Below are 13,532 nucleotides of genomic sequence, written 5' to 3'. Positions count from 1 at the left end.
AATTCTAGCTCCTTAATTTGGCTTATAAGAAGTTTTTAAGCCTTACACAATCATAACTAAATTGTTGGTCATCACATGCATCAACCTTTGCAATCAATTCTTCTTTTAAGTTATGAATCTCCAAACAAAACCTATCAGCCTTTTGACTAAATTCCATTTTTTTTTGCGAGTGTCAATTTTTTAGCATTCTCAAACAATATATCTATCACATTTATGTAATAATGCACTATATCAAAAGCATATGGATTAATAAAAATTGAGTCATCATCACTCCACCCTTTCTCTTTTAAATATGTCATGTACAGAATAGTAGCAAAATATTAAAAAAACCTAAAAACTTCAAAAATTTCAATTGATCAATCCGCAATCATATTCCCCGGCAACGATGTAAGAATTTTGATAACGCCAAAAATACACCTTCAAAGAAGTATAAAATGGTCAAAGCAAAATATAGTAACCCAACTAGGTTGGGGTCGATCCCATATGCAATAGGCTAGATGTATCTCTCAAACTTGTTGAAATCACCGGGGAGTGATAGACTACTTTTGGTTGTAAATAATCTAAGGTGAACACTAGGCTTGTGTTCCTCCTAGCTTTTAACTTTGTCAATTTATCATGCACTTTCGAACTATTCCAATACCTTACATACAGAATCTCACAAGTTATGTATCACCAACAACTTCTCAACACAATTTGGTGAATCTCACTTATCTGCTCTCAATCTCAGAGTATTGTATTACTAACCTTTGCCTTGGAACCCAATTTAAACTATCTCCTCTCAGTCTTAAGTTGATTAGATGAATAAAATTTTATTAAGTAGATGAAGATGATTATCTTATTTAGATAATTAAATTCAAATGACTGTTGTGATATTCTTTTCCCAATCTCTAACTCTCTCTCAGGTTTGTAGTGAATACAAGAAAGTTGTCATTTTTGGCATCACTAAGAACTCAATTAAATTGAAGAAAACAACATTATATGTATAACTATTTATTTATAATAACTTGGCACTTCCTATACTTTGTTAATCCACTAGGGTTCTCACAATCCAAGATAAGGGAATTAACTACTCATGGTTGCAACAAAATTCATGGAATTCATAGACAAAATCATAGAATTAATCACACAATAATAAAAGAATAATACAATAGTCTAGGATAAATTATTCAACCCAAAAACCAAGAACACAAGAAACACAAGATCACATGTCAATCATGGAATAAAAAGATGTTTATGAGAGAATAATGTGTGTAAACTTAGCCCCAAAAGGCATATATAAGCCCCTCTAGAATAAAAGTAAATAAAAAACGTCAAAAGGATATTTTATAGATTACATAGAACCCTAGAATTCAAATCCTAAAAAAAAGGAAAAATTTAACAAACGTACATAATAATGACTAAAAAATTCATAGGAGTGTATATAGGTTACATGAAAATCCTAGGGAATCAATCCTAAATAATCCGATAAAAGTGAGTCGGTGACAACCTATGGACCCACCTATTGGGCATTGGTGGTACCTACCATCAGTAGGTGGGTGCTCGCAGGTGGTGCCCTAAATTTTGCTCTATAAATTTTAGTTTTAGACATCTACGCCACTACCTACACACAATAAGTGGTACATACAGGGTGTAGGTGCCTTGGTAGGTGGTCACTTTTAGATTTTTGTTTCATTTTCTTCTGGTTAGCTTCCAACACCTAGTTTCCTGCAAAATCACTCCAAAACCACATCAAATATGAAAAAATAGCCTTAAGTATGTACATATTCTCCAATTTTATGCATCATAAGGGCCATAAAACCATGGCACATCATCCCTTACCCTCAATGAAAGAATCAAAATAGGAGCTAAAGTAAGAAAATCCTTGAGCTTTCAAAATATCGACTCTCATTCCTCAGACCATCGGAAAGGAATATCTTTTTGAGTCAATCTGGTGATAGGTGCTGCAATAGTAGCAAAACTCTAAATGAACCACCATTAGTAACCGGCCAAACCAATGAACCCGCTAACCTCAAATAGAGATATAGGCCTTGTCCAATTATGAATAGCCTCAATCTTTATTGGGTCTACGATAATCACATCTATAGACACCACATACCAATGGAATGCCACTGACTTAAGCCGAAATTCACACGTAGGGAATTTGACAATAAGCATATGATCTCTCAAAGTTTAGAGCACAATTCTCAAATATTATGCATGCTTCTCTCTACTCATTGAATACTCAAGGATGTTGTTGATGAACATAATCACAAAGGAATACAAGTAAGGTTAGAACACTTGGTTCATCAAATAAATAAATATAGTTGGGCCATTAGTCAACCCAAAACCATTAGTCAACCCAAAAGACATCACTAGGAACTCATAATAACCATAACCTATCATAAAGACTGTCTTTGGGACATTTGTGGCCTAAATCCTTAATTTATGGTAATCGTACCTCAAATAAATCTTAGAGAACATCACTTCTCCCAAAAGCTGGTCAAACAAATCATCAATGTGAGGCATAGGATACCGATTCTTCACTGTCACTTTAATAAGCTGCCTATAATCAACACAAATACACATGGATCCATCAATCTTCTTTACGAAAAACATATGAACTCCCTAATAATACATATTTATTCTAAAAAAAATCATCACCAAAAAGATCTTGAAGCTGGGAATTCAGCTCCTTTAGATTGGTAGGAGCCATATTGTAATGTGCTATAGAAATAGGTCGATTGTCAGGGTCAATGTCAATAACAAACACAATATCTCGAGTAGTAGGAATAGTTGGTAGATTAGTAGAAAAAACATAAGAATACTTACAAATTACAGAAATGGTCTTGAGCGACTAACTCTCCATACTAACATCACAAATATAAGTGAGATAAAACATAAAACCCCTCAAAATAATCCTTTTAGCATGAACATAAGAAATAATCCTTATCGGGTCATGGCTAACCACTCCCTTCCACTTGATAGAGGGTATGTCGAGCATGGCGAAGGAAATAGTTTGGTAAAATAATCCAGGACTACGAGATAGTGGGATAACTAGTTCATGCCTAAAATCACATAAAACACTAGTATGTCTAATGTAATAAGATCAGCATGAGTATCATGATCTCGCACTGTCACAACACACGATTTGAAAACCTAATCCACTACTAAATATCACCTATGGGAGTAGATACACATAATTCCATAGATAATGAATCTGAAGATAACTCTAACTGCGGGACATAATAAGAAGACACACTAGAATAAGTGAATCTTGGATAAAATAAAGAAAAAGCCACTAATAGCACACTAAGATCATTTCTATGATAACCACATCTAAATACTCAGTCTTAGGCTCCTGGTGGATATCCTATCCTACCTTTCTGAAAGCCTCCAAGAGCACCTTGGATACCATTGCTACAACCATGTATACCACCTCTAGCTGAGGGGTAAACTGACCTAATAGGTGGAACACTCTGAGTTGAAGAAACAATTGCTCCATGACTAGAGCATTCACTCAATAAATGGCCAAAAGCTCTACAGACAACATGTCCTAGGGGTTGTATAAAAATTAGGTGTGGCTGGCTTAAAATAACCACCACAAGTAAAATAACCAAAAGACAAACCCCTCGAAGACTGACACTACCCTAGCCAAGATGACCACTGACACTAGAATAACCTCCATGGCTAATCTAAAGTGTGGCCTAAATGGGACTACCCAACTGACCCTACTACTAATAAGGATGATGATGAGAGTACCTACCTTGAGAACTATTACATTTGAAACATGACCCACTATAAATTGTATTGAAACTACCCAGATACCATGACCTCTTATCACTTCTCCCTTGGGACTCTTGATACATCTCTTCCATAACATAAGCATGGTCTAATACCTCAAAAAGAGACCTACATACAACAACCAAACCTGTAATGACCTTTCATGCCATTTTTACAATTTATATGTATTTTTGGCATTTTGAGTCTTTCCACAGTAGCTATAGGTCATTTATGGCTTGGTAGAACTATCGGTTCAGTAATCAAATAGTTTATTTAGATTTTAGGTTCATTTCCCAACTTTGGAGCTTTCATTATTTAGTATTTGGTGTCGGACCAAAACTCCTATTAGATGACCTCAGATGTAAATATTGACAGTATCATTTGCTATGAAAAATTGAGTTTAGGCTAGGAGGACCCTTGGTTCATACTTTGAGGATTTTGGACTTATTGTGGGATATTGAGTGGAATATATGAAAAATGGCAGTATAGGTGTAGGCTTCATGTTTTGCTAAAATGATCTCACTTAAATTTCACTATCGAATTATGTTCATAGGGTTTTAAATGAATTCTAAGGGTAAAAAACAAGCTTCTTACATTGTTTATTCTAATGTGTTCACGATCATGACCAAAAGATCATGATAGCAATATTTTAAGCCTCTGATCAGGTTGCAATAGCGACCAAAAGTTTGCGATCACGACCATCACTGTGTATAAAATCGCAAGTTAGTATTTTTGACATTTTGGGAGCTAAGAAGTTCCAATTATAATGATTTTTGAAGTGTTTTTCTTGTATAATCTTTGTCTTTCGGTTTAGAAGTCTATTTTCCCTATTTACTAAGAACTTTCTATTTTATTTTTATTGATTTTCACCAAAGTTGAGAATCAAAAATCTTAGTTTCAACATTTTTGGAGCTTAGGAGCTCAAATTTGGGCTATTCCCTCGATTTTATCATTAAAACAACTTTTAAAGCTTAGGAGCTCTATGGGTAGGTTTTCTAATTTTCTAATTATCATTTTCCCCTTGATTTTATCTTCAAAACAGCTTCAAATTCTTTATTTCAAAGTGTATTTTTTGGGTAAATATAAAGTCGTTTTTCTTTAATTTGAACCTCAATTTAACTCATTTTAACTTGGTTTTTTAGACGTAGACACATTCGAACATGGGGAAAGTATTTTGAAACAAAATTATGATGTTAGCCCCTTTAATTTTGAACCTATTTTTGGGGTCCATTTTTAAGCCCGTCTTAAATATAACAATATGGGTCTCATTTTACACCTAATGATGTGTAAATTATGATTTTAATAGTGTGGCAATATTTTGGGATCACGGAGTGTAGGTGTATGTTTGGTGAATGATTTGAGGATTTGTAGTTCGGTGTTGTGGTAGGATTCTATTCACTTTTCTTCATAAGATGATGTGTTTTACATATTTCATGTGAATAAGAATATTAATATTGATGATAGGTAGAGTACCATAACTTAGTTTTAATTATTGAGGTTTGAGGATTAGATGGATGAAGTAACCCGTAAGGTGAATGCTGATTACACTTTTAAGGTCTTATTTCCTTCTTAATAGATTGAGCTAATTCATGGAATGGTTATGATAAAATACCAAATTCGGGATATTGTTTATGTGTTGGAAGTGTGGTTAGCATGATTAACTTTAATTGGTTTTTTAGTGATCTTGAAACCATAATTTAAGCGGTGTTGAATTAATTGCTCAGGTTCTAGGCCGAATCCCTATCTTAAGGCTAATTTTTGATTATATACCCTAAGAGGTCAATTTAGATACCTTAGCCTAGTCTAAGGTAGAATTTGACAAAATATGGGATTCTGTTAGTTTTCTTGTAGTTTTACTTATTATTTTATTAGTGATGATTCTTTTTATGACTATAAGTGGCTAAATACCATCTTATAGTGTTAAATCTATGAACATTATTGGTTGTCATAACATTCATGTTGGTTAATGTTAATTATTACTATTTGTTATTCTTATGTTCTTGTATTTACTATTCTATTGATTCGGGACCATTAGAACAAATCTATATTTCTTTTGTGATCCAGGAAGGAGTAACACTATACTAGAACATAGAACATAATGAATAGATTCTTGTCTTTCAGATGAGTTTAGGACTAGATGGCTGTTAGGATAGGAAAATACTTAATTTGCCTCATATGGCTCAAATATAGAATAATATATATATGCATTTCAATTAGTTCCACAACCCCAATCAATGAAGTAGTTGTTAGGGTAATTTAAATAGATTAATAGAGGTTGGAAAGACCATAATTATGATATTAACCCCGTGAACCAATAACTAAGATAAATAACTTAATTAATAAGATTGTATTAGTGAGCCTAATTGTTCAAGATGCCTTGGCCCTAGAAACCTCCATGAAATAGTTTTAACCATAAGTTTATCATTATTAGTATAGTTTAGTAGGTAGTTTTACCTTTTAAACTTAGTGCATCCTTGGTTCTATTATTTGAATAAATAATAAAGAACTTGTTTAGTCTAGTGAATAGTTAATTGACAATTTCCTATGGGTTCGACATCCGGCTATCAAAGAGCCACTTTATTACTTGCATGTATGACTGGACATATCCAAGTTTTTGGTGTCAGTTTTGGGGACTTTAGTGTTAATTGTGTATCTAGATTACACTTTTTCTTTTTATTTGTTTGAGTTGTATATAGTTTATTTTTGTGAAAAATATAGTTTAGTTTGTATCACTTTTCTTTATATGCCTGCCTAAGATAAATGGTGGCCGGATGATAATAACTCCTATTGGTTTTTTTGAGGATCACATGTGCATGGTAGTTGTCATAATGTTAAACAGAGAAGGTTGTACGTACTTATCCAATCTTTTAAATTGAATATATGTCAGATGTATGGTGGATAGGATGACTATTAGAAGGGCTACCCTAAATTTTATTTCCCCCCATTTAACCCCTACTATGATTAGTCTATTATTTGTGATGTTGGCAGAGATAGAAAAAAAATAAGGTAGAAAAAGAGGCTCACCTCAAATTTAGGTTTAAGAACAAACTGGGGCTATAAACACAACAATAGGAAGCCATGAGGGAAGCCACACGGAATATTTATCTCCCAAGCAACAAAGCTAAAGGATAATGCTAATACTTTGGATGATCAATAGAGTATAGTCTTATCCAACACTTAAGAGGAGACCCTAATTGATGAAGAAAAAAAGGCATTAGTAGAAGAGAGATAAGATAAAATAGATTTAATAAGCTAAGATTGGCTAATGAAACTAGAGCAGCAAATAAAAATTCAAGTGTTTCTTGGATGGTCTCACATCATAGGAACCAAACTAAAAGAAGAGATATATGAGTGCATGCAAGATATTTATCAATTTTTCATTTATAACCACAACTTGGAAACACACTCATATTAAGATATTGGGGCATATGATGTCCAATAACCAATTGTTGTGGACACTAGCCACCCTATCAAATAGAAGAATTCCAACCATTCAACTTTCATATTTTTATTTATATTGACATTAAGAAGTTGTGAAAAAGTGAGCTTGGTTCACATGGTACAAGTTTGGAAGTTGGGACGTATAGTACCTTATTCAAATTAATTTTTAAGGTATGTTTAGATAATGTTATGTCTTTTGAGACACTACACTAGTGCATGAGTGTGTTGATGAGGAACAAGAATTTACTTTCTTAAATTTACACCAAGAAAGCAAAAAAAAAAAACCATGTTGCACTCCAAAGCCATGTGGTTTTACATACACTATCTAGTATTTGGTTCTTTCATATTTTTACCACAACCTTATGAGAAATTCAAAATGATGGATGTAATGTTGGGGGTGAATTTTATATCGTCAAGGTGGGGGAAAAAGTTAATAAGGTCATGCTACGATATTAAATCAGGCTCTTGTTGAAGACAAACCATCGTTTAGTAAGTAGTTTGTCCTTAATTTATTTTATTATTAGTATCAACTTTGGTTTTGTTTGATTTTGTATTTATAGGTTGAGGGGATATCTAAGTACCCAAAATCCAAGATAGGAAGCCTGATAAGGTCTTAAGTGTTGGGTCTCCAGGTCCCTATGATTGAAATCTAAGAAAGTATATGCTACTAGCTAGGCCTAGAGGCCTCAGGAAGTATTTCCAATCCCTATTCTTAAATTTATTTATAATTCGGGGATAAAGTGTGATTTTGTTTGTTTGTCTATTTAGTAGAAGTATACATCACCCTCCCCTAAGTTTTTTGTTGAAGTTATTTTTTGAGGATTAGCCCTTTGACACAATATCCTTTTTGATTTTAAAAAATAATTTTAAAGATTTTTTCATTAGGAATAAATAGACATGCTCCAGCTCGGTGCTACACATAATTACTTATAACAAATAACATTGAATGCTAAGGTGTAATGTAAAAATTGAATAACTTTTCTGAGATACCTATGTTATTTTATTTGACTCTTACGTGAATTTGTCTTAAATTTGAGTTCTTGCAATTTCTTTGTTGAGAGACAATAGGGATCCATCTTTATTTAAGCATGATGTATGCTGAGTTTTTTGTTATAAACCATGTTTGCATATTGATGCCTAGAACTTGACAGGTGTGTTTGCAAAGAAAAAGAAAGAATATTGTGTTTAAGAGATAATATAGACATTTCTTAGATATCCATGTTTTATACCTTCTTTATCGACTTTTTTTGCGTGACCTTAGTTAGTTCTGTTGAGACCTTGGCCTATTCTTTAGAAGCCTCATATATTTCTTTTTCCTTTTTATTCAATTGACTGATTTTTATCCAAAAGTTCTAAACAATTTAACTAAAACATTAATAGCTTAAATTGTGTAAAACTGAAAAAGGAAAAAGTGAAGTTGAACCCCAAAAGTAATAACTATTGGTGTGTTTGAATGTTTATATGTTGTTGTAGAGAGTACTGTGAAGAAATTAAAAATTGATAAAGTGAATCTTGTGTTTATAGAAAATACTCCCTACTAAAGATGTGTAAATTATCTAAAAGAGATGGGGCAAAATAAAACATGGGTAGGAAGATAAAAGTGGTGAAAAATAGGTGTTTGGAGATGAGTTTAGTGTAAAGTGTGATGTACTGAAACTCTTGAGGAAGATAGTCAGTATTACTGGGAAAAATAGTTCTTAGCCATCCCTTAACCTACATTATAACCCTTAACGTTCTGCTTGGTCATGAACTTTGATATCCTGACATTAGTGGAGTACTACCACAAGGTCAAGATTATGGTTCATAATATGTGACATGTGAATTCTTTACGAGAGTGAGTGGAATTTAATTCCTACACCCATATCATATAAATTGCATTTTTGGTAGTAAATACGGGGTGATTCTCTTATGGTGAAGGCGCGTGTTTATAGATGGTTAGGTGACATATGATCTCTTTGTTGAGTAATGTGCATAAGTTTTCCAAGTTGGTAGAGTCAATTGTTGAAGCTAGGAAGGCTTAGAGTAGTATTCATGAGTATTTCAATTGAAATATAGTAGGCCTAATATAGAACTTGCTATTCATATAGTCCTTTTAGTTCTAGTTTGAGAGTCCTAATCAAAGTAATAAGGTTAGAATCTTCCTTGATTGTGATTAATGCCAAATAGATGTTTGAGGACTAGAAAGGCTTCAAATGCGGGGTGGTGATCTTAGGTGTATCTATACGCCTAAGTGTCATTATCTACGTGTGTGTTTAACTTAGTTTTGAGGATATCTTGAAGTGCATAATGATGCATAAAGTGTGTATTTGTTTTTTTTTTTTGTGTTCTATGTTACATTTTTATAGTGTTTGAGGTGAATTTAAAACAATTCAAGAGTCAAGAGAATCGAATAATGTTTAGATGAGAAACCTACTTAGGATAGCCTATGCTATGCTTGCTCTAGAGTACTTTGATGACCTTTATTGTTTATTATGGACTAATGGTTGTTATGATTTTATATAGGAGACCATTTGTGATTTTATTAAAGATAAATAAATCCCACAAACAAAGCCATAACGAGCGTGAAAACAAGGAGCAAGTAGACAGAAAGAAGAGACTTCAGACCATTTTTAATATTTTCAAAGAAAAATGTATGCTAGATTAACAAGAAAATTACATATGGAACTATTATAGAATATTCTGGGGTGAAAAATAGATGTGCAAAAAGTTGGGTTTATCCAGGAAACTATCCTCAGATATGGTGATTGCAGAGTATTTACCGCGATTGCGCTACTCTGATCTCGGTCATCAGGACCGCAGTCACGATACTTGAGACAATAGCCAACAGTTTTGCAATTTGCTCAAAAGACACAAACTTAACACCAACTTTGTCTTCCAACTAGGTATACAACATCATGATTAGGTAAAAATAAGCCTAGCTAGCAAGATTGCAAACCCAAACTTGAAGAAATTCATGTTGGACTCATTTGGGCAATGAATGGACACCTATTGTACACGTCAATTATAACTACTCTAGTTTGGAATATGAGTACGAAAGACTTCACCAAATGACTTTTGGACACCCTACAACTGATAACTATAATTATAATTACAAATAAGCATAATTTTGGCATTATAACACTATTTCAAGCTTAATTCTAGCTACATGTCCTAAGCCTACAATAACAGAGAATGTAAGGAAGTTTGAGACTGCATACAAGGTAACTGATACAAAAGGTTTGAAATAAAACCTTGGATACTCTTGAGAAGCCATAAATTTGAGGGAGATTATGAGAATTTTAAACTAGGGTGCATGGGTGCATCGCATTCAGATGGTCTATATAATGTGAGTTAACCACAATTGCGGGTCAAGTTACGCAATCGCGGTCACATGATCTCCACAATCACAGAGGCATGGACTACGGTCGGGCTAACTGAGACCAATAATCCAAGGTTCCTGTAAGTCCAGCTTAGTCCATTTGCCCAATTTACACATCCCTTCTTTCCAAATTCAACCAAAATGCATCTAAGCAGCAATACATTATGGACTATGCATGCACACTAACAACAACAAAAATCAAAGTTTACCCTAGCATATGTAAATAAAAGGATATGGGCCACATATAGTTGTGTGATGGGTTGGCTCCCATCAAGCACTTAGTTTAACATCGCAACACGAAAATTTTACTCCTTCCTTTATGTCTCCACTTAGAAAATTTAAATCTTCGTCCCAAATTTTGCTCACTATGAAATGTGCGGTATAGGCATAGAAAATTAAAATCTTCCAAGATGAAACTTTGAAGAGGTAGTAAAATGGAAAGAAAGCTTTGATCTCGCCATTTTGAAGACTTGAATCTTTTACCCAACTTCAAATTGATCTTTTAGATTCTCTCCTTGGGTAAAAGTAAGCACATAAATATACCATTCCTTGTACTTCTGATGTTAAGAATCTTGACCTTTGATGGATGGGCCTCCATGTCCTCCTTCATTATGATAAACTCCAAAATACAAGAGTCATACTTCACCTCCACACATTCCTCTATTTGGTCAAAAGGATGGATCCTTATCACATCCTTTATGCCTAATATTGAAAAGTTGGTTGAACGAGGTCCAACACCTAACTTTGGGTTAGCTACCTCCAAAGCATTGCCACCCCGAAATGAGTTAAGTCATCATATGAGGTTTAATTTGATTCTTCTCTTGAATCTAGGCTTATTTATTTTATTTGGGCTTTTTTCCCTCATATGATTTGGATAATTGGGAAGTTATTGAGGAATATTCACTACCAAGCTCATTATCATAGCTTGGTTTCTCTTCTTGATAAACCTTCTGTTGAGAAACGGTTGGGGTTATGAGGTTTGAAAGATTATGTACTTGCCCGACTCTCTTGCCTTGACACTTGCTCATTGAAATACCTCTTGCTATTTATGCAACTCTTTGAGGTTCTTCCCCGTTGCTTTCACTAGGACCGAAATAGGAAGTAGCATTGGGTCACATCTATTGGACTCGGTATGTTGCTCCTTTTTCCTTTCATCATAAGACCTATAAATCTCATAAGAAGTAATAGAAACTCGTTCAGTATAACAGGGGGAGGGGCTATTTGGACATTCATCCCAATGTCCTTGTAGGCATCCATACGCATAACAACCATACTCCCGATAGGATTGGGATGGAGATTCCATCACTCTTAGGCTTATGTATGAATTGGGGTTAGATTATGGGTATATCTGTGCTTATTTATCTTATGTGCAGCTAAATCTCCTGAAGTGAGGTCCGTCACAATACAAACACGGGGGGTCAAGATATGATTTCCAGATATGCAACCCATATATGTTAGAAAATTCCAATGAGAAAAGTAAAAATAAAATAAAATCTACCTACAAAGAAAATTCACAAACACATATGTACAAGCTTGAATTCAAGAAAGTAACTAAAATTCCAAACTAACTTAATACGCCAAATTGTTCCTTGACAATGGCACTATTTTTAATAACAGTCAACTTACATGTTAATTTAAGTGCAAGAAGGCCTTCGTCAATATATTTACCCAACTTTGGATTTAGGGTCAAATCCATGAGAAACAATGTGAGTGGCGATCAAATTAATTAGAAATAATAGATACAAGTTAAATTCAAATGTATACTACAAAAAGATAAAATTGGGGAGATAGGTTCTTACACTAATATTTCTTTTTGGGATTTTCTAGTATAAATTTGGGGCTATGAATAATTAGAGTCTTAAAAAATATGCATGGATCTTGTGATTATGCATTAATAAGGGAGTGACATATGGGAGTTAGTTATCAACATCCATTTAGTAATTCAAATATGGGTAGGCTTGGTTATAGATTTTGTTGCTAGTCTTTCAATAAAACACAAAACTTCCACCCATTAATTCTTTCGAATACCTAATAGATGTGTTCAACAATTGGTAACCACAACCTCAATCTAGGTATCTCTATTTATACGATGATACCAATTGCCTAATCAACCTCAATTCACCCTTTTGTCTAATATAGTAAAAATTTGGCAAACTACACGCATAATTGTCTTTTATTACTTTGGTCCCCATATCCCTCTTTCGAGAATGATATGGATTCCTAAAGTTCACCCAACAACCCTTCTTTCGAAGATGGCCTTGAACTTTCTATAGCTTAGAGATTTGGCTCAACAAACCCATGTGGGTATTGTTTCACCCTTCAAATCCCAACCAACATAGCATAGCAATGATAAAACCTATAAACATAAATTACCAATGGATGTTAACCCCAACAACCTACACATACTCTATCCCCTATTAACATATAAGCGCAAGAGGAAGATTTAGCTGCGCATAAGATAAATAAGCATAGATATACCCATAATCTCTATTGAGATAAGTTGTTGAAGATTTAAGCGAATATTACTTCAAACTTGGCTCTTCCACTATATCAACAATGGAAGCGAGAAAATTTTCTACTTAGAACATCTCCAATATATACTTCACCCAAAATTTATATAATATTTTCTTCTCCAAAAATGAAGGCTACAAAGTCTAGAGCTAAACCTAAAAATTGGGGAAGAAGGCATGTGATAGATTTCAATACCCTTGAGTCTTTTCTTTCAAATTGGGATCAACACATGTAATTACAGCTTTTCCTTTGGCCTAATATTTCCACCAAGCCGTGATCACGCAAGTTTGGCTGCAACCGCGACTACATGACCACGATTAAATTCTACGATTGTGGTTAATTGACTATCTTAACTGACCACGACAACGACCGCGGTACCTGAGGCCCTTCTATTTTAGGTCTTTAACTGCACTTTTTTGTTCCCTTTTGATTATTTTGAGCTTCAATCCACATCTTTCTAATC

This window comes from Capsicum annuum, chromosome 6, assembly GCF_002878395.1.
Source record: "Capsicum annuum cultivar UCD-10X-F1 chromosome 6, UCD10Xv1.1, whole genome shotgun sequence".
Classification (NCBI taxonomy): domain Eukaryota; kingdom Viridiplantae; phylum Streptophyta; class Magnoliopsida; order Solanales; family Solanaceae; genus Capsicum; species Capsicum annuum.
The sequence above is the reverse complement of the archived record's forward strand: the minus strand, read 5'-3'. Positions refer to the sequence as shown.